General features: G+C 39.1%; 1 protein-coding gene and 1 long non-coding RNA gene across 2 annotated transcripts in view; one reads left to right on the top strand and one right to left on the bottom strand.

Moving 5' to 3' along the window:
• The window catches only part of B3GAT2 (beta-1,3-glucuronyltransferase 2), a 69969-nt gene that overhangs the window by 6468 nt on the left and 41335 nt on the right, over positions 1–22166 (top strand). The window lies entirely within an intron of this gene.
• On the bottom strand, positions 581–20771 carry LOC117087432. Its single transcript, XR_004438811.1, has 3 exons — positions 20659–20771; positions 4386–4540; positions 581–839 (listed from the first exon to the last, which is right to left on the bottom strand). It is a non-coding gene; the product is annotated as an uncharacterized LOC117087432 (long non-coding RNA).

Below are 22166 nucleotides of genomic sequence, written 5' to 3'. Positions count from 1 at the left end.
TGTTGTGTAGACTATAATGTTTTGATATAGGTATACATTGTGGAATTACTAAAGCTAATTAATATATTCATTGCCTTACAAACTTATCATTTTTGTGTGTGTGGTGAAAACATTTAAAATCTACTCAGCAATTTGCAGGTGTACAATATATTGTTAATAACTATAGTCACCAATTTGTGGTGCAGTTGATCTTCTAAATTTATTCTTCCTTACTGAAAATTTGTGTGCTTTGACCAAACATTTCCCCAATTCCTGCCCCTACCTTTTTTCCCCTGATAATATTTGGTCTTGTGAAAATTTTATCTCATCTCTCACTATCTCTAATTTATAGACCATTTGATATTTAGATTTTTATAAGCTAGATAAAAACTGCCAGGTTAGTATATAAACTGTAGTCTTTTATTTTTTAAACTATGTATTCTTGTGAATAAGAATTGATAACTTCTATAGATATTAAAATTAAGTTTTTCCTCATTTGCTTTGTGTACTGAACAACTGTCTCTTAGGCGAGTATCATGTCAGGGCAGGCAGAACTGAAAGGAAGAATAATTTTCAGGATAGAATGGGAGAAAATACAGAATTATGTGAAGCAAGCTCAGGAGTTTATTATTGAAACGGAGGAGAGGAGCTGGGGGCCTGAGCCAATTTGCGCTGAAGCTAATGTGACTGAGGCAGCTCCTTCTGGGAACAGAGCTGTGCTTGGAGGAGCCTTGGTTCTCACCAATGTACCCCTTATATTGGCTGCTGCAGGCAGCACTATCAGGTTGATTTGACTGCTCACTTGTTGGTAGAAGTTTTGTTAATTTTCTTGTCCGATTTCTTCTGAGATGAGGAATTTCCTTGGATCAAACAGAATAAATCATTGGTTGAGTCTTTTTGCATGTTAAAAAAAAACAAACAAGAAAACTTGGAAGTGGCTTTGCTGAGGAGGACAGCCATGTTCTCTACCAGAAGTCAGATTGGGTCTTTTTCCTAAAACAACTAAAAATGCAGTAGTTTGTTTACTTTTTAAAATCTGTCTCCTCCACCTGTGGAAAGAGAACTTTAAACACTAGCACTATGTATGTTACGTGCTGAACCTAAGACTGTTGTTCCTTCAGCTTGAACTGCAGATATTCCTAAATTGTACCTGCATCTCTAGTGAAAGCTGAGTGTGCTAAATGCTGACCATTCTCCGTTAACTGAGATTTCAGTTATCTAAGAGAATTGTATCTTAGCAGTACTAGTGTATTACTCTGGAAGATTCCTTCTACCTACCTGAGCTCAAACTTCATCCTATTCAGAAGATGTTTTAATATAATGAGTCAGGCCGGGCGCGGTGGCTCAAGCCTGTAATCCCAGCACTTTGGGAGGCCGAGACGGGCGGATCACGAGGTCAGGAGATCGAGACCATCCTGGCTAACACGGTGAAACCCCGTCTCTACTAAAAAATATAAAAAATTAGCCGGGCGAGGTGGCGGGCGCCTGTAGTCCCAGCTACTCGGAAGGCTGAGGCAGGAGAATGGCGTGAACCCGGGAGGCGGAGCTTGCAGTGAGCTGAGATCCGGCCACAGCACTCTAGCCTGGGCGACAGAGCGAGACTCCGTCTCAAAAAAAAAAAAAAAAAAAAAAAATATATATATATATATATATATATATATAATATATATATATATATATATATATATATATAAAATGAGTCAGTAGGCCTTCTCTACTACTAACAAATATTAATTGAGCACCTACTGTGTACAAGGCACTGTGCTTAATTAAGGCAGGGAATATTTCAGCTCGCCGAAACAGAGAGCATCTCAGCCCTTACAGATTGATTCTCTGGACTAAATATGCATGGTACCTTCAGTGCCTGTTGAGAGAAATGCACGTGTCTGGGAGTGTAAAGCAGAGGTCCCTAATGGAGTTGTTGACTGTAGGAGTAATTGTGGCAGAAGTGACATTTGAGCTGAGAAGTAAAGGACAACAGGGTGATAAGTGATAGTGGATGATAAGACGGGGACGAGCCCTCCAGAGAGAAGAAGCCATATTTGTGAACCTGAGAAAATGGAATACATGGAATACTCAGAGACCTGAAGGATGTTCTTGATGGCAAAAGGCTGGGTGATAAGAAGATGAGGTGGAGAAATAGGCAGGCACTTTTCCATCTTCTGCATGTCCAAGTGTGGGTCTCATCTTTGGGAGAAACTGTCCTATAAAGAACTCTGCATGTTCTCTGTATTTGGAAGTGGCATCTAAATCATGCCCATTAGAATCTTCTTCCTGGATACGATCGTGTCTTTCTGTAAACTTGTGAATTTGAAAGGATACATAGCAGTGTAAGGAGCATGCTTTCCTTTTTATTTTTTTGCATCTGGTTTTCAGCATGCCCATTAGGCAAATTTTTGGCCTTTAACTTTTTCAGTTAGACCTTGGATAAGGTAGGGAGTACATTGATAGGAAAACTGTAGATAAATATTTGTCCATCTACCATCTAGTTGTACCAAACAATTGGTAATGTAGACTTTTGTAGATCCTTTAGAGTACCTGATATCACATTAAATAGTATGATACCTGAATACGTATTTCAGTTGTTTCTCCCACTAGAATACCAAGGTAGGAATTTTCTTTTGTATATTGTTGTATCTGTAGTGTCCAGAGCGGTGCCTGGCATGTAGTGAATGCTCACTGAATATTTTTTGAATGAATGAATTATAAGACACTCCAAAGCTGAAGGAATTTATTATAAACAGAGTTTAATCTCAGAAAGGAGTCCTGCACAGAGATTGTCAGTCAAATCATAGTTTTGAAGTCTGTATTGTGTGTCTAAGATTATACTGAACCTTTTAAATAGAAACTGGAAGAGAAATGTGATCCCTACTCTGATTCTCAGAGCTTTTATGCTAGAAGGAAAGAGAATGTCATGAGTATTTATTTACATAGCAAGGCATTACCATCAACAGCCATTAAAAGGGGGAGGTTTGTCAAGGTGGTTGTGAGTCAGTTGAGTATTTGGCCTCTTCACACATGTGAGAGACTGGAGGCTGGTGGGGAGCTCACATAGGCGTAACAGCCCATGTTCAAATCCAGCTTCACTACTTAGTGTTTGCATTACATTGGCAAGGGTTGGCTGCCTCAAGTGATTGTTTTAAGTACTATAGGCAAGTAATAAATACCAGTTCTTTTCGCCTTGTTCTCTCCACTATGGGTGACCGCCCTAATTGAGGGTATACCAGATAACTGCACTGTCTTGGTTTGTTAAATGCCTCTAAATGCTCTGCTCCTGACATCTGGACTATGTTTCTAGAGGCCTGGGGGGAGGAGGAGGTAAAGATACTTGACTTTCCCAAATTAGTCTGTACCCAAGTGGAACTGCATAAATTGGGTACCTTAATTACACCATTGGGTGTTACTAGAGTGTTTAGAGGGACAAGAGTTAAATAGGGCTTGTCTACTTACTTGTCTAACCTCCCAGTTAAAGAGTCCTGGGAGGAAGTGAGATGTGCGAGAACTAAAAGCATCTAAAGGACATTTTAGACGGAGAGGAGGTGAAGGGCGTTTTCCTGTGGGTTCTGACTTCTGATGCTAACTCCTAACTGAAAGCTAGGAAGTTGGCTTACATGTAACTCAGAGCAGGACGCTAACCTGGCTCACTGTAACCTGTGCCTCCTGGGTTCAAGCGATTCCCCTGCTCCAGCCTCCTGAATAGCTGGGATTACAGGTGCAAGCCACCATGCCTGGCTAATTTTTGTATTTTTAGTAAAGACGAGCTTTCAACATGTTGGCCACGTTGGTCTCAAACTCCTGACCTCAGGTGACCCACCCCACCTCAATCTCCCAAAGTGCTGGGATACAGGTGTGAGCCACCGTGCCTGGCCCTAGGTGTGGTTTTTAATTACCATGTAACCCCAGGCCCAGTGTGGACCTAGGGCATAGTTACTATATGATACAGTGATTATCATTGGCACAAATGAATGAATCAAAGAGGTAGTATGTCACAAAGGAGAGAGCAGCTTAATTGGAAAGAATGAAATAGATTTTTTTAAAAACATGATAAGAAGCAATAGTTTAAGGTCATTTCCTGGGGTGGGAAGGTTAGGAGTATTCTTCTGTCCAGCACCTATTGGAGAAGGTGGAAAGGATCCCAGATGCCAGCCTTCTCTGTGTCCATCCTTCTCCCAGCCTTGCCTGGGGACACTGAGCCACTCGCTGGGCTTCAAGAGACTGATGCTTTTTGGGAAGCCCCATAAGCTTGTTTCTCTTTTTTCAAACATTGCTTAAGTTTTCATAAATAAAAACATTCTAAAGCTTATTTAGTGCTAGAATGAGGAAAATATAGGAGAGAGGGTGTGTGTGTGTGTGGCTGTGTGTGTGTGTGTGTGTGTGTGTTTCTGTGTGTCTGTGATTTTACCTACCTGTGTGGTTGCCTCCTCCTTGCCTGTGAATGCAGTGGCTGCTTTCCTTGTTCCTTCATAGACCCTGTACCCTCCATTTCAATTTCTGGCAAGAATTGTGGCCAGACCCAGGGGTCTGATGCAGTGGTCCCCAACATTTTCTGGTCACATAATTTCTAAAAGAATTTTGTAAAATTAACCCTCTGGGATATTTTTTTAATTGACATGTACATTTTAAAAATCATTTTTGAGATGGAGTCTCTCCAGTGTATTATAAATGTTGGCATTTGTCATGAAACTTAAATATATCCAGTAGATTCTATAAATATTGTTAACAGTTTGATACCCACCATCATTCATTTAATAAACATACTTTTCAATGACATTTGGATAAAGATATATATATATATACACATATTTTTAAGTGAGACAGGGTCTCTCTCTGCTGCCCAGACTGGAGTGTAGTGGCGCGATCACAGCTTACTGCAGCCTCCACCTCCCTGGGTCAAGCAATTCTCCTGACTCAGCTTCCTGAGTAGCTGAGACTACAGGCACATGCCAACATGCCTGCCTAATTTTTAAGTTTTTTTGTAGAGACAGGGTCCTCCTTTGTATCCTGGGCTGGTCTCGAACTCCTGGCTTCAAGCAGTCCTTCTGCCTCATCTTCCCAAAGTACTGGCATTACTGGTATGAGCCACCACACCTGGCCACATTTGGATATTGTATATTGCTCTTTTCTTTTCTATCTTCATTCCGCCTCAGAATTTTATCCTAGCATAATATTTTGAGGTTCAAGGTCATCTCCCTATCACACATATCTACAATGACAAAAAGAATATAGACAGAATTTAAAGTTTTAAAATCCTGTGGTTATCAGCCTCTGTCTTAGAAAAGCTTTAGGATTGACTTACCATTACAATTAGTATTGGTAAACAATTAATCAAAACAATAATAAATGTTACAGGGTTGGGTAATTAACTATTAAACATAAAAGCTACATTTATTAGAAGTCGATTTCTTAGTGACATGGACGGAGCATTTTGTTGTTGATATTCATTGACGAATATTACAGATTGCTAGAGATAGAATTTAGTATCAATTTCATTCCTATTAGGTCAACTTTATTTTACATAAAGAAGTGATTAAAGTGGGAAGCATTTTCTTACAGCAGTGTTTCTCAGTTTTTTGAACTCTCAAGCTTTAAGCCACAAATTACATGGTGATCTTATAGCAAAAACTATTTTAATGATTTATTAATGATATTAGGTCCCCTCCAGTTTGGTTGAATGCAAATAATTAGAAACCTCTGGTTGCCCCAAAGGATTTATTACCCATTCATTAGAGACAGTGGCTTTCTTAATAAAGATAACAATATTTCTGATTACCTTTGTTTGGTGCCCTGGAGGTTTTACTAGGTGGGACAGTGCAGTTAATAACAATACAGAATGGGTGAGCAGTCAGGTCTTTTGTGAAGTGGGAAAAGGGTGATGTGAAGTGGGGTTGGGGAGGGGCAGAGTGAAGGAGAAGGATGGAGAACCTGCCCCTATCCAAGTAGATCAGGTTTAGGAAAGCTTATGCCATATGTAGGGATGCCAAGGGTCTGGGAATTTCTCTGCCTTAAAGCTATCTGCATTCACGTGTTCCATGGGGAGTTGTATACATTCAGTATCATGCACTTCCAGTCTGAAAAACTGCTGTTTTGGTAGAAAGAGCATAAGGACTTGGAAGATGGGGCCTTTAGACCTGACTGAGCCAAAGGCTCCCATGACCTCAAGGGAACTGACTAGTGCTTTTTTCATGTTTCACTGTGTGCTAGGTCCCACCCTTGGCATTCAGATGTGTGCATGTGCTGCTGTTTACTTTTCATCGTCTGCTTTACAAATGAGGAAAAGCCCTGATATCCAGCTTCTTCATAGGACCTGATCATAATACATATGGTTCTGAGAATTAAACAAGGTGACAGATGTGTAAAGTGTAAACTCTGTAAACAGAGTAACTTCACTCTCCATTTGTACATCTCTCTGACGTCTGGGGCAACAGGAGCTGTGGAAAGGCTCCAGAAAACAAGATGTCACAAAGCCACCTAGTTACTGTAGCTGGACCCATGCTGACAGTCGTAGCGGCCCCAGGTGCCACTCTGTTGGCTGATGGGAATGCAGATTTAAGTATGGTCCATATGTGGACGTGTTGTTTTACGTCTAAATAAACTTGGCATTGCAAGATGAAAATGCCAGTATCATTTTTAAAGGTCAAGTGACAGTTTGGGGAGATTTTTATAACTTTGATAAGTTCCTCAGCTACATCTGTTCACACTGGCAAGCGTGTGAGAGACATTCTTGGGAAATCTTTTCTATCAGAGGAGCTGCAGCCTTGCTCTGCAGAAAAGTTCTGATGACAGTCGTCAGAGTGTTTGGGGCTCATGCGCTGTTAATGATTTTCATTTTCCATTAATGAAAATTTCTTTTAATTTTCTTCTTTCTTTAATGAGTTTAACTATTTGCTTCTACCTTTGCTTCCTGCTGTGTATGCTGATAAGACTGGTTTTGGGGTTTTTATGTTTTCTGGTCTTGCTTTAACCCTTTGTTTTAGGATTTAAAAAAAAGGTTAAGAGGTTGGGTTGACAATGCTTGCAGTTTCTGTTTTACAGCAATCCCTATTGTTCCTCCGAAAATTGGTTGATTGTCCTATAGTTTAAAATATATGTGTTCATTTGATTGGCTCTTGTAAATCTAGTGGCATTTAAAAGTACATGCCAGTTAGGCATGGTGGCTCACACTTATAATCCCAGCACTGTGCGAGGCTCAGACAAGAGGATGGCTTGAGCCCAGGAGTTTGAGACCAGCTTGGGTAACATCATGAGACCCCACCTCTACAAAAAAAATTTGTTAATAGTTGGGTGTGGTGGCATGTGCCTGTACCCCCAGCTACCTGAGAGGCTGAGGTGGGAAGATTGTTTGAGCCCTGGAGTTTGAGGTTGTGGTGGCCTGTGATTGCACCACTATACTCCAGCCTGGATGATAGAGTGAGACCCTGTCTCAAAAAAGAAAAAGAAAAAAGTTCATGTCTATTCTGTTTTTTGTTATGTTTGTTTCCTCTAAACATGAAGAAAAGCAGTGGGGAGAAACAAAATTTGAGTATTCCTGGTTTTTTTTAATCATAGTAAAATATACATTTGCCATTTTACATTTATCCTGATAGCCTTCAGTGTGGTAAAATACACATTCACCATTATTCATTTAACCTGATAACCTCTACTCTCCTTTCTGTTTCCATGAATCAGACTAGGTACCTCATGTAAGTGGAATCATACCATATTTATACTTTTGTGTCTGGTTTATTTCACTTAATGTCCTTAAGGTTCATCCACATAGTAGCATGTATCAGAATTTAATTCCTTTTTGGGGCTGAATAACATTCTATTATATGTATATTCCACATTTTGCTTATCCATTCATCTCTTGATGGGCACTTGTATTGCTTTCATATTTTACCTATTGTGAATAATACTGGTATCAATATTAGTGTACACATAATCTGAGTCCCTGGTTTCCATTCCTTTGGGTATATACACAGAAGTAGAATTGCTAGATCACAGTGGTACTTCCATGTTAGTTTTTTGAAAAACCACCCTGTTTTCCATAGCAGTTACACCATTTTACATTTCTATCACCAGACCGTCACAAGGGTAACAATTTCTCCACACCTTACCCACCACTTGTTATTTTCTGTTTTTTGGGTAATAGCCATGCAAGACAAATATGAAGTAAAGTGAAATATCATTATGAAAGGTGTGAAGTGATATGTCTTTGTGATTTTGATTTGCATCTCTCCTATAATTAGTGATGTGCATCTTTTCATGTGCTTTTTGGCCATTTGTCTCTCTTCTTTGGAGAAATACCTGTTCAAGCCCATTCTGCCCATTTTTGAATTGGGTTGTGTTGTTTTTAGGAATTCTTTAGATATTTTGGATATTAGTCATGTATCAGATAGGTGATTTGCAAATGAGGATAGCCTTTTTATTTTGTTGATAGTGTCCTTTGCACAATAGTTTTTATTTTTGATGAAATATAATTTTCTATTTTGTGCTTTTGGTGTTATATATCTAAGAAATCATGCCAAATTCAATGTCATGAAGCCTTTCCCCTATGTTTTCTTCTAATAGTGTGTAGTTTTGGCTCTTTTTGTACATGGTGTCAGGTAAGGGTTCAACTTCATCCTTTTGCATGAGAATACCCAGTTTTTTCCCAGCTACATTTATCAAAAAGACTCTTCTTTCTTCCACTGAATGATCTAGTGGAAGTCACTGATCTCATCAGAAATCATTTACCATATGTGTGAGCATAACCACCCAATGGGGCCGGGCGCGGTGGCTCAAGCCTGTAATCCCAGCACTTTGGGAGGCCGAGATGGGCGGATCACGAGGTCAGGAGATCGAGACCATCCTGGCTAACACGGTGAAACCCCGTCTCTACTAAAAAAATACAAAAAAATAGCCGGGCGAGGTGGCGGTCGCCTGTAGTCCCAGCTACTCGGGAGGCTGAGGCAGGAGAATGGTGTGAACCCGGGAGGCAGAGCTTGCAGTGAGCTGAGATCCGGCCACTGCACTCCAGCCTGGGTGACAGAGCGAGACTCCATCTCAAAAAAAAAAAAAAAAAAAAAAAAAAAAAAAAAAAAAAAAAAACCACCCAATGGGTTCTTCTTACCTGCTGCCCAGATATAGCTGGTTTATCAAGATGGGAATTGCAATAGAGGAAGAGCTTTACACACGTACAGCTGGCTAAATGGGAGACTGGAGTTTTATTATTACACAAATAAACCTCCTCCAAAATTTGGATGTTAGGGTTTTTTCTTTTTTTTGTTATTATTATTATTTTACTTTAAATTCTAGGGTACATGTGCACAATGTGCAGGTTTGTTACATAGGTATACATGTGCCATGTTGGTGTGCTGCACCCATTAACTCATCATTTACATCAGGTATTCCTTCTAATGCTATCCCTCCCTCATCCCCCCAGTCCACAACAGGCCCCAGTGTATGATGTTCCCCACCCTGTGTCCAAGAGTTCTCATTGTTCAATTCCCACCTATGTGGTGTTTGGTTTTCTGTCCTTGTGAAAGTTTGCTGAGGATGGTTTCCAGCTTCATCCATGTCCCTACAAAGGACATGAACTCATCCTTTTTATGGCTGCATAGTATTCCATGGTGTATATGTGCCACATGTTCTTAATCCAGTCTATCATTGATGAACATTTGGGTTGGTTCCAAGTCTTTGCTATTGTGAATAGTGCTGCAATAAACATACGTGTTCATGTGTCTTTATAGTAGCATGATTTATAATCCTTTGGGTATATACCCAGTAATGGATCCCTTCCTTACACTTTATATGAAAATTAACTCAGGATGGATAAAAGACTTAAATGTAAGGCCAAAAACCATAAAAACCCTACAAGAAAACCTAGGCAATACCCTTCAGTACATAGGCATGGGCAATGACTTTATGACTAAAACACCAAAAGCAATGGCAACAAAAGCCAAAATTGACAAATGGCATCTAATTACACTAAATAGCTTCTGCACAGCAAAAGAAACTACCATCAGAGTAAGCACACAACCTACAGAATGGGAGAAAAATTTTTCAATCTATCCATCGGACCAAGGGCTAATATTCAGAATCTACAAAGAACTTAAACAAATTTACAAGGGGAAAAAAAAAAAAAAAAAACTCCATCAAAAAGTGGGCAAAGGATGTGAACAGATGCTTCTCAAAAGAAGACAGTTATGCAGCCAACAGACATACGAAAAAATGCTCATCACCACTGGTCATTAGAGAAATGCAAATCAAACCACAGTGAGATGCCATGTAATGCCAGTTAGAATGGTGATCATTAAAAAGCCAGGATACAACAGATCCTGGAAAAATAGGAATGCTTTTACACTGTTGGTGGGAGTGTAAATTAGTCCAACCATTGTGGAAGACAGTGTGGCGATTCCTCAAGGATCTAGAACTAGAAATACCATTTGACCCAGCCATCCCATTACTGGGTATATACCCAAAGGATTATAAATCATGCTGCTATAAAGACACATGCACATGTATGTTTATTGCATCATGCTGCTATAAAGACACATGCACACGTATGTTTATTGCGGCACTATTCACAATAGCAAAGACTTGGAACCAACCCAAATGTCCATCAATGATATACTGGACAAAGAAAATGTGGCTAATATATACCGTGGAATCCTGTGCAGCCATAGAAAATGATGAGTTCATGTCTTTTGCAGGGACATAGATGAAGCTAGAAACCATCATTCTCAGCAAATTATCACAAGGACAGGAAACCAAACACTGCATGTTCTCACTTATAAGTGGGAGTTGAACTCTGGGAATACATGGACATAGGGGAACATCACACACCGGGTTCTGTCAGAGGGTGGGGGTCTGGGGGAGGGATAGTGTTAGCTAATTTAAATACCTAATTTAAATGATGAGTTGATGGGTGCAGTAAACCAACATAGCACATGTATACCTGTGTGACAAACCTGCATGTTGTGCACATGTACCCTAGAACTTAAAGTATAATTTAAAAAAAGAAGAAGAAGAAATGTCACAATTCTATGCTGTCTTCAAGAGACCCATCTCATATGCAGAGATACCCATAGGCTCAAAATAAAGGGATAGAGAAAAGCCTACCCAACTAAATGGGAAAACAGGAGTTACTATTTTAATTTTAGACAAAGCAGACTTTAGGGCAACAATGATCAAAAAAGACAAGGGCATGACATAATCATAAAGGGTTCAATTCAACAAGAAGACTTAAATATCCTAAATATGTGTACCCAACACAGGAGCTTGCAGATTCATAGAACAAGTTCTTAGAGACCTACAAAGAGACGTGGATAACCACACAGTAATACTGGGAGACTTCAATACCCCACTAATAGTATTCAATCATCAAGGCAGAACACTAACAGAGATATTTGGGACCTGAACTCAATATTTTACTAAATGTACCCAACAGACATCTACAGAACTGTGTACCCCAAAACAACAGAGTATACATTTTTCTCTATTGCCACATGGCACATACTCTAAAGTCAACCATACAATTGGCCGTAAGTCAATTCTTAGCAAATTAAAAAACACCAGAATCACACTAACCACACTGTTGGACCACGGCACAACAAAAATAGAAATCAACCCCAAGAAGATCGCTCAAAACACACAGTTACATGCAAATCAAACAACCTGCACCTGAGTGACTTTTAGGTAAACAATGAAATTAAGGCAGAAATCAAGGCATTTTTTGAAACTATTGAAAATAAAGATAAAATATGCGAAAATCTCTGGGACACAGCTAAAATGAAGATAAAATATAACAAAATCTCTGGGACACAGCTAAAGCAGTATTAAGAGGGAAGTTTATAGCACTAAACACCCCTATAAAAAAGTTAGATCTCAAATTAACAGCCTAACATTGCACCTAGAGGAACTAGAAAAACAAGAACAAACCAACTGCAAAACTAGCAGAAGAAAAGAAGGAACCAAAACAAGAACTGAACTGAATGAAATTGAGATAGGAAAATGATATAAAAGATCGGTAAAACCAAAAGCTGGTTCTTTGAAACAATAAATAAGATGGATAGACCACTGGTTATACTAATCAAAAAACAGAGAAGATCCAAATAAACTTAAACAGAAATGACAAAGAGCACATTACCATCAACCCAACAGAAATACAAAAAACTCTAAAAGACTATTACAAACTCCTTTATGCAGACAAAAAACCTACAAGAAACAGATAAATTCTTGGAAATACACAACCTCCCAAGATTGAACAAGGAAGAAATTGAAACCCTGAACAGACCAATAACAAGTTCCAAAATTGAATCAGTAATAAAAAGGCTACCAATCAAAAAAGCCCTGGACCAGATGGATCCACAGCCAAATTCTGCCACATGTATAAAGAAGAGCTGATATCATTCCTACTGATATCATTCCAGCTGATAGCATAAAAAATTAAGGAGGAGGGACTCCTCCCTAACTCATTCTATAAGGCCAGCATCATCCTGATACTGAAAACTGGAAGAGACAACAAAAAAAGAAAGCCTCAAGTCAATGTCCTTGACAAACATAGATGCAAAAATTCTCAACAAAATAGTAGCAAACTGAATTCTGCAGCACATCAAAAAACCAATCCACCATGATCCAAGCAGGCTTTATATTTGGCATGTGAGATTGGTTCACCATATACAAATCAATAAATGTGATTCATCACGTAAACAGAACTAAAAAGAAAAACCAAATGATAATCTCAATAGATGCAGATGCATCTACTGAATGCAAAATACAATACCCCTTCATGCTGGAAACCCTCAACAAACTAGGCATCAAAGGAACATACCTCAAAATAATAAGAGCCATCTGTGAAAAACTCACAGCCAGCATCATACTCAAAGAGCAAAAGCTGGAAGCATTCCCCTTGTGGAATAAGACAGGGATGACCACTATCACCACTCATATTCAATACACTACTAGAAGTCCTAGGCAGAGCAGTCAAGCCAGAGAAAAAAAGAAAAGGCATCCAAATAGGAAGAGAGGAAATCAGACAATATGACTTTATACCTAGAAAATTCCATAGTGTCTGCCCCAAACTCCTAGATCTGACAAACAACTTCAGCAAAGTTGCAGTACAAAAATCACTGTGCAAAAATCAGTCACATTCCTTTATACCAACAACATCCAAGCTGAGAGCCAATCAAGAACACAATCCCATTCATAAGAGCCACACAAAAAATAAAATACCTAAGCATACAGCTAACCAGGGAGGTAAAATATTTCTATATTGAGAATTACAAAACAGTGCTGAAAGAAATCGGACAACACAAACAAATGAGAAAATATTCATTCCATGCTCACGGATAGGAAGAATCAATGTTGTTAAAGTGGTCATACTGCCCAAAGCAATTTACAGATTCAATGCTATTCCTTTCAAACTACCAGTGATATTTTTCACAGAATTAGAAAAAACTATTCTAAAATTCAGGTGGAACCAAAAAAGAGCCTGAATAGCCAAATCAATCCTGAGCAAAAAGAACAAAACTGGAGGCATCATATTACCAAAATTCAAACTATACTGCAAGCCTACAGTAACAAAAACAGCTTGTTACTTGTGCAAAAGCAGACACATAAACCAATGGAATAGAGAGCCCAGAAATAAAGCTGCATACTTAGAACCATCTGATCTTTGACAAAATTGACAAACATAAACAATGGCGAAAGGACCTCCTATTCAATAAGTGATTCTGGGATAGATCGCTACCCATATGCAGAAGATTAAAACTAGACCCCTTCCTATCACCATATATAAAATCAACTCAAGATGTATTAAAGACTTAACTGTAAAAACTATAAAACCCTAGAGGAAAACCTAGGAAATACCATTCTGGACATAATTCCTGGCAAAGATTTCATGATGAAGATGCTAAAAGCAATTGCAACAAAAACAAAAATGACAAATGGGACCTAACTAAAGATCTTCTGCACAACAAGAGGAAACTATCAAGAGAGTAAACAGACAACCTACAGAATGGGAGAAAGTATTTGTAAAGAATACATCTGACAAAGGTCTAATATCCAGAATCTATAAGGAACTTAAACAATTTTACAAGAAAAAAAAAATTTTTAAGTAGGTAAATGAACACTTTTCAAAAGATTACATACATGTGGCCAACAAGCATATGAGAAAATGCCCAACATCACTAATCATTAAAGAAATACAAATTAAAACCACAGTGAGATACCATCTCACAGCAGTCAGAATGGGTATTATTAAAAAGTCATAAAATAACAGACGCTGATGAGGTTGTGGAGAAAAGGGAGTGCCTATGTGCTGCTGGTGGAAATGTAAATTAGTTCAGCCACTGTGGAAAACAGGGTGACAATTTCTCCAAGTACTTAAAACAGAACTACCATTTTACCCAGTCATCCCATTATTGGGTATATGCCCAAAGGAATAGAAATCATTCTACCATAAAGACACATGCACACATACGTTCATCCCAGCACTATTCGCAGTAGGAAAGACATGGAATCAACTTAAATTTCCATCACTGATAGATTGGATAAAGAAAATGTGGTACATATGTACCATGTGATACTACGTAGCCATAAAAAAAAGAATGAGATCGTGTCCTTTGCAGCAACATGGATAGTGCTGGGGGTCCATACTCTAAGCTAACTAATGCAGGAACAGAAAACCAAATGCCGCATATTCTAACTTATAAGTGGAAGCTAAACATTGAGAACATATGGACACAAAGAAGGGAATAATAGACACTGGGCCTACTTAAGGGTGGAGAGTGGGATGAGGATGAGGATCGAAAAAGCAACGTAATATGCTTATTACCTGGGTATCGAAAATCTGTACACCAAACCCCCACAACATGCAATTTATTGATAACAAGCCTGCACATGTACCTCTGAACGTAAAATAAAGTCTTAAAAAAAGAAGAGGGGCCGGACACGGTGGCTCACGCCTGTAATCCCAGCACTTTGGGAGGCCGAGGCGGACGGATCACGAGGTCAGGAGATTGAGACCATCCTGGCTAACACGGTGAAACCCCATTTCTACTAAAAATACAAAAAAATTAGCCAGGCGAGGTGGCGGGCTCCTGTATTCCCAGCTACTCAGGAGGCTGAGGCAGGAGACTGGCGTGAACTTGGGCGGTGGAGCTTGCAGTGAGCCGAGATCGCGCCACTGCACTCCAGCCTGGGCGACAGAGCAAGACTCCGTCTCAAAAAACAAACAAAAAAAAAAAAAAGGAGGAAGAGGAAACTAAGGCTCATGGTGCTTAAAGTCACACATGTGCCAAAGCCAGCTAGCAAACAAAACAACAAAGATCTGAATTCAGATTTTGTTTAACCTCTGTTGTTCTAATTATATTATATGCAACTTGGACTCAAAGCAGGATAGAGAAGGTTGGGCAGTGGATCAGAAAAGGTATCAGCATAAATACAAATCATTTATTCTGTATTATCTGATGCTAAACAGTGTACTAAGCACTTTACATATATCATCTTATTTGTACATCCCAGTTACCTTCCGATATAGGTGTCAATTCCCACTTTTATCAGGAAACTGAGGATCAAAGAGGGTAAGTAATATATCCAGAGTTACAAAGCTGTTAAAAATATTAGAGGGTCTGACTCCAAAAAGCAATATCTTAAACACTCAGGGAATATATTTTTAAAAGCCCCTTATTACCTCTGGTAATCACTGTCTTGAAAACTACTTTGATATTAATAAAGTCACAGTAGCTTTCATACACCTCTTGTTTACATATTCTTTCTTTTATCCCATCTGTGTTCTTAGACTTAAAAAGTGTCTGTTGTCAATAGCATATCGTTTGTTCTTGTTTCTTTATTCCTTTTGTTTTCCTGATACTCTTTTCCCAATTAAGGAGGTAGTAATCTATAAACAAAACCTCGTTTACATAAGCGCTGCTGCGATCTTATACCAAATAGCCCTAGCGTGCGTGTGTGTGTGTGTGTGAGTGTGAGAGAGTGAGTGAGTGTGTGTTCGGGCTTTCTGAATTAGATTTTCTTTCAAGATCCACCTACATCTTTTCTTTTGGCCTAAGTAATGGTTGGTCATGTTAACTGTGTAACATATTAATCTTTTTCTGAAGCTACAAAGAGTCCATGGCTACTTATTGTTCTAGAAAGTTTTTTCAAATTTGGAAAATGTCCACCTTTTAAAATATTTTCTGGGAGTGTTTAATTACTTCTATGATCTTTGAGAGTTCCCTCCCTGTTTTACTTTTATCCAGCTGTCACATAGTCTGAGTATGTTTTCCACCAGGAGAACCTGAGAATTTTTTTTTCTCTTAGACTTCGAGTGTAGAAATAAGAGTTTATCCTGCATCCCGTTCCAGCCTGTTAACATAATTCTATGCAAGTTGCCTCTCTTGTTGTGTTTATTTCCCTTTATCCTTATCCTCAGTCATCTATTCTAACGTCTCTGCCATGCATTATTATATTTGTATGTATCCTCGTGAAATGTGGTGTGCTTTATATTCAACATTTTAAATGTACATAAATGGCATTATAGATTAAAACATTTTTTCATGTTGTACCATGTTTTTAAGGTTTATTTATATTGCTTTGTATACCTCTAGTCTACTGCTTCTAACTGTGAAACATTTTTGTCAAATTCAAATTCTCATAAATGCTGTATTTATTTTAGAAGTTAGAATTTGGTACAAGGTACTTCTCTGTATTCAACACCATAGCACTTTAGTGCTTTATTAATGGGTGGAAAAATTAAACTTCAGTCCTCCTATTCAAAGAGCCTATTGAATCAAAGATGGCGAAGATGGAAAGCTTCCACTTTCTTTTGAGTCAGGTCCTAGTAGTGTGTGAATCTTACACAGAGATTAGTTATAGCTCCTAGCACTAACTCCCTGGAGACAATGTCCTTGGTGTCCCTGACTCTCTTTCATTTAGGCACTCATTTTTGTTAGATGCCTTAGGTTTATTTACATAAAATCGTGCTGCACTTCTCCCTGATACTGTAGTTAAAGCTTTTATGGCCTTGCACCAAACCAATAGCCCAGAATAGCTGCATGCCAGGGAGCTATTGTCAGCAAGCTTTGGGCATTAATATGAAGAATCTTGTATATTGTTGAAACTTCTGGTCCAACAGAATGGAAAGTGTGCCAAATAGGAAGGTTTTGGCTACAGGTGACAAAAACCCCAACTCAAACTGGCTTCAACGCTAGGCACATATATTATCTCACTATATTAGCAGAATAACTAAATATTGGCTGCTGCAGAGGCAAACCCTGACTTCTGAGAGGTTGATACAGTAAAAGCTTATTGCTTGGTCTCACAAAGTTTGTCAGGGGTTGGTGACTCTCCTAGGTAGTTAGTGACTCAGATATGTCACTTTATAAGCAACACATGACTTGTAAAGTCACCCCTGCAAGGGAAGAGGACTGGTGGATCACACAGATTGTTTTTAAGGAAACAGGCTGGAAATTGACTTATATGAATTTTGTCCATGCTCCAGCGCCCATAAATCAGTCATTAGTCATATGACCCCATCCTAACTGCAAAGGATGCTGAAATATGGAGTCTTCCTGTGAGCTTAGGAAGAGGAAAAGTGTTGAGCAAGAAGCCACATTCCCATAACAGGAAGTCCAGATATACAGCAGGTTTTAGGGCTGGCTGACTTAGTGACTCAGTGGTGTCATCACGGTCCTGGAGTCTTTCCATCGCTCTCCACCCTGCCATCCTCACAATATCAGTTTTGTCTTCAGGCTGGTTCTCTTCCTGTTTGCAAGGTGCCTGCTGTAGTTCAGCCATCACAACCACACATGGCAATGGGCTGGGACAGAAAGGGACCATCCTTAGGAGTGAGGGCACTTTTCCCAGAAGCAGCCCAGCACACTTCCTCTGATGGCCAGGACTGCCAGGCCCAAACTAATCTCTGACAACTCAAGATTTATCCCTGGCATTGAGAGACCATCACCTTCTTGGCAGTCATGTAGGGGAAGGGCTGGTTACCATTTGAACCAAAATGAAGCTCAGCCAATAAGGAAGAGAAGAAAGTAGATGTTGAGTAGGCAACCAACCATACCTGCCATAGCCCATCCCTGGACTTTCTCAGGTTTCATGGTAAAGTTTGTGGTTTTCTTCATGTTCCTGCACCATTCTCAGTAAGTTGATGCCTAGCATTGCATATTTTCTCTTGCTATTGTAATGCTGTTTCCATGATAGTTACTTGTGTGTAGGAACATCATTGATTTTCCACTCACCTTTGTTCAGTTTTCTTTTATCTATGTGTCTGTGTAATTGCCTTAAATTCTTTTTTCAAACAGTATTAGATGTTAATTAGAGACTGAGAAACCCAGAGGTAGAAGGATCTTAAGTGAAACAAGGGATGGGATTAAAGAATAAGAAAGCAGGCCGGGCGCGGTGGCTCAAGCCTGTAATCCCAGCACTTTGGGAGGCCGAGACGGGCGGATCACAAGGTCAGGAGATCGAGACCATCCTGGCTAACACGGTGAAACCCCGTCTCTACTAGAAAATACAAAAAAAAAAACTAGCCGGGCGAGGTGGCGGGCGCCTGTGGTCCCAGCTACTCGGGAGGCTGAGGCAGGAGAATGGCGTGAACCCGGGAAGGCGGAGCTTGCAGTGAGCCGAGATAGAGCCACTGCACTCCAGCCTGGGCGACAGAGCGAGACTCCGTCTCAAAAAAAAAAAAAAAGCAAAGAATACTATATTTCATTTCTGTGAAAAGAGAGGTTCCATCTCCTTGCATGAGGAGAAAGTAGGAGTGTGTGCTTTTCTCAAAACTTGCTATAAGGCTGGGTGCGGTGGCTCATGCCTATAATAAGCATTTTGGGTGGCCAAGGCAGGAGCATTTCTTGAGCCCAGGAGTTTGATACGAGCCTGGGAAATCAAGTAAATCCCTGTATCTACAAAAAATAAAAAATTAGCTGAGTGTGGTGGTGCACACCTGTGGTCCCCAGCTAGCTGGGTGGCTGAGGCAGGAGGATTGCTTGAGCCCAGGAGGAGATCAAGGTTGCAGTGAGCTGTGAACATGCCACTGAACTCCAGCCTGGGTGACAGAGTGAGACTCTGTCTTAAAAAAAAAAAAAATTGCTATAAGAGAATGCTTCTATATATGTGTGTGGTCATGGTGGTGGAGTATGGGGGTGTACGATCTCTGTAATTGCTGGAATAGTGCCTAATTTTGAAACTACATGGTTAATAACATCTTTTAAGAATGTGTAAGTGCTTTAGAGACTTCTTTTCCCCCATTCTCCCTGAGAAGAATAGGAGATAGATAGTTGGTTTTCATATGGCAAAATTAAGAAAGAGAAATGAAGCAGTTTAAATTTCCTCACATTACCATAGTACTAAGTAAACTAGAGCAGAGGTCTTTGGGTCAGTACTCATTTGGGAAAATAGATTGAGTGTGGCCAAGGCAACCATTCCTGTAGTGAACTCAGCTGCCTTTTATGTAGTGATGATAAATAGTTGAACAATCCAATACATGCCCCAGTCCCTCCCTCCCTCTCTCTGCACACACACACACACACACACACACACACACACAGTGCCAGAAGACATTCCGAGACCATATTTTTTAAGAAGGAAAAGTAGTATGCTTTCAAGTCAGTTATGTTAATTTATTACTTTTTTGAGATGTAGAGTAGCTCCTTTGTATCTGAGTTTGCCTATTACGTGAAAAGGCTAGCGGATAATGATACCAGCAATCCTATGTTACGAAGAGCTGCAGATCCCCATGCCAAGTGAACTATACAGCTAGACAAACCTTCTGTTACTGGTTGCATACACTGCCACAGAGGCGAGCAACATGCTGTCTGCCATTAAAGAACTTGGGACCCTTGAAACCCATTTTGGGGAATACATATAGCAAAGAATCCAATTTTAAAGGCGACAAAAACTTAGGATATTGGAGTATGTTAGACATGCTAATCTGTAGCAGTTTTGTGCAAACCTAAGTATAATTTAATTTTGTATAAAGTTTTCCTTTTGATATCCAGATGAAGATTAACATAGTCATTGGCAATTAATTATATTTTCAATAAACATCACATTTTACTGAAGTATACAGATCTATGCAAGGGGTAGTGGAAGAGACAAAGCTCATTTGACTTTTCCAGAAGGAATGCATTTTAACATTGGTGGCTCCTGTGGTTGGGGGGACTTCCAAAGCAGTAACTCTTGTGCCTCCTCAGCATCATCATCATCATTACACCACTATACACAATAATTATACTCCTAGCTGTGATTCTATTCTACAGCAGTTGCTGCTTTCCTAGAAACCTTGGGGAAAATAGAAATGTAAATAGCTCATAGATTTGGCTATGATAAGTTCACACAAAGACAAAATTGCATTTGGCAGTTTAGTTTCCTCAACCATTATTTGTTTCCTGATGACTATATTTAGTCCAAACCTCTTTGTCAAGGACACCACATAGGTTATATTGTCTTCCTCCTTGCATCCAATGAGGCAGCGTATATTTCCAGGTCATTTTTTTTTTTTATGGTGATGCCAAACTTGACAATTTGGCCAAGGGAATGACCGCCATACCTCGTGTTGTGAAGGCACATTTCCCTCCTGTAACTAACAAGTAACCCCAGGAGTGATACCTTGAGACAGTGAGAATATTTTGTTTTCCAACAACTTTTACCCAAGAGTAGCTACACACACACACACACCCTGTAATTATAGACTTGTGGGTCAGTTTTTCTCACCATGTGTTTTAATCCATCGATATCATTCTTTGTGATGTTTAAATCATTCACAGATTGGCCAGGAACCCTTCAGACCAGCTTCTGTCTTCATTGAATTTGTCCTTGGTTAGCTTTGAGCACTTCTTGGCTTTTTTGGCACAAGATATCTGAGGCTTACCTCGTACTTTCAGTACTCTGGGTGTGTGTCAGACCTGAAATCAGCCTCTTCTCCAAGGAGCCCTCTTTCCCTTTAGTGGAAAATAATATTTACAAACCAAGAGTTGGGTGTTTGTGTTTTACTGCTACTGGGATGTTAATTTTTCTAGGCTCGTCAATCATTGAGTTCATATTGAAACCACCTAATTATGTTCTTTTTAGTTTAAGTTACCTTTCTTAAGGTATAGTTTACCTAAACAAAAGTATACTCATTTGAAGTGCAGCGTTTGCTTCATGTTAGGAAATTCATATACCCTGGTAACTGTCACCCTGTCACCTATGACCTTTTGCAGTCAGCCCTCACCACTTTCAGCCTCTGACCTGCTTTGTGTCACTGTAGATTAGTGTACCTAATCTAGAATTTCATGTAAGTGGAATAACAGTATATGAATAATTTCATGTAAGTGGAATAATAGTATATGAGGCCTTTTCTCTGGCGACTTGTAGTCAGCATAATGTTTTGGAAATTGGTACATGTTATTATATCAATTATTCATTACTGTCTCTTACTGAATAGCAATCCATTGTATGTATGTTTTGCTTATCTATTTGTTTACAACATTTGGACTGTTTCCAGCTTATGGATATTATGAGTGAAGCTGTTTGAACATTCAGGCACAAGGTTTTGTGTGGACATAAGCTTTCATTTCTCAGCAGTAAATATCTAGGAAGGGAATTGCTGTGTCATGTTTTTTAACTTTATAGGAAACTACGAATTTTTTTCCCCAAGTAGTTGTTACTGTTTTTTACTCCCACCAAGAATGTATATGAGACCCAATTACCCCACATTGTCGTCAACTCTTGGTATTGCCAGTCTTTTCATTTTAGCCATTCTGGTGGGTCAGTAGTGGCTTTAATTTCTGTTTTTTATTTTGTTTAACTTCTAAAATTTTAATTTTAGTGTGGTTTTAATTTCCATTTCTGTAATGGGTGATGACACAGAGCATCTTTTTGTGTGATAATTGGTCATTAATATATCTTGATGAAATGTCCATTCATATCTTTTACCAACTTTTTAAATTGGATTGTCTTTTTTCTTGTGCTATGAAGTTCTACGCATTCTGAATACTAGTGTTTTGTCAGTTGTATGTATTAGGATATGTTCTCCCACTCTATGGATTACTTTAAAAATTTTCCTAATAGTGTCTTTCAGAGAGTAGAAAATTTTAATTTTGATGAAGTCCAATTTATAGATTTCTTTAAGGTTCCTATTACTTACGTCCTGTTTAAGGAAGTTTTGCCTACCCTAAGACCTCAAAGATTTTCTCCTATATTTTCTTCTAGAAGTTTATAAACTTAAAAACTTTAGCTTT

Source organism: Trachypithecus francoisi, unplaced genomic scaffold (genome assembly GCF_009764315.1).
Source record: "Trachypithecus francoisi isolate TF-2019V2 unplaced genomic scaffold, Tfra_2.0 Lachesis_group10, whole genome shotgun sequence".
Classification (NCBI taxonomy): Eukaryota; Metazoa; Chordata; class Mammalia; order Primates; family Cercopithecidae; genus Trachypithecus; species Trachypithecus francoisi.
Note: the sequence above shows the minus strand (reverse complement) of the source record. Positions and strands in the feature narration are given on the sequence as shown.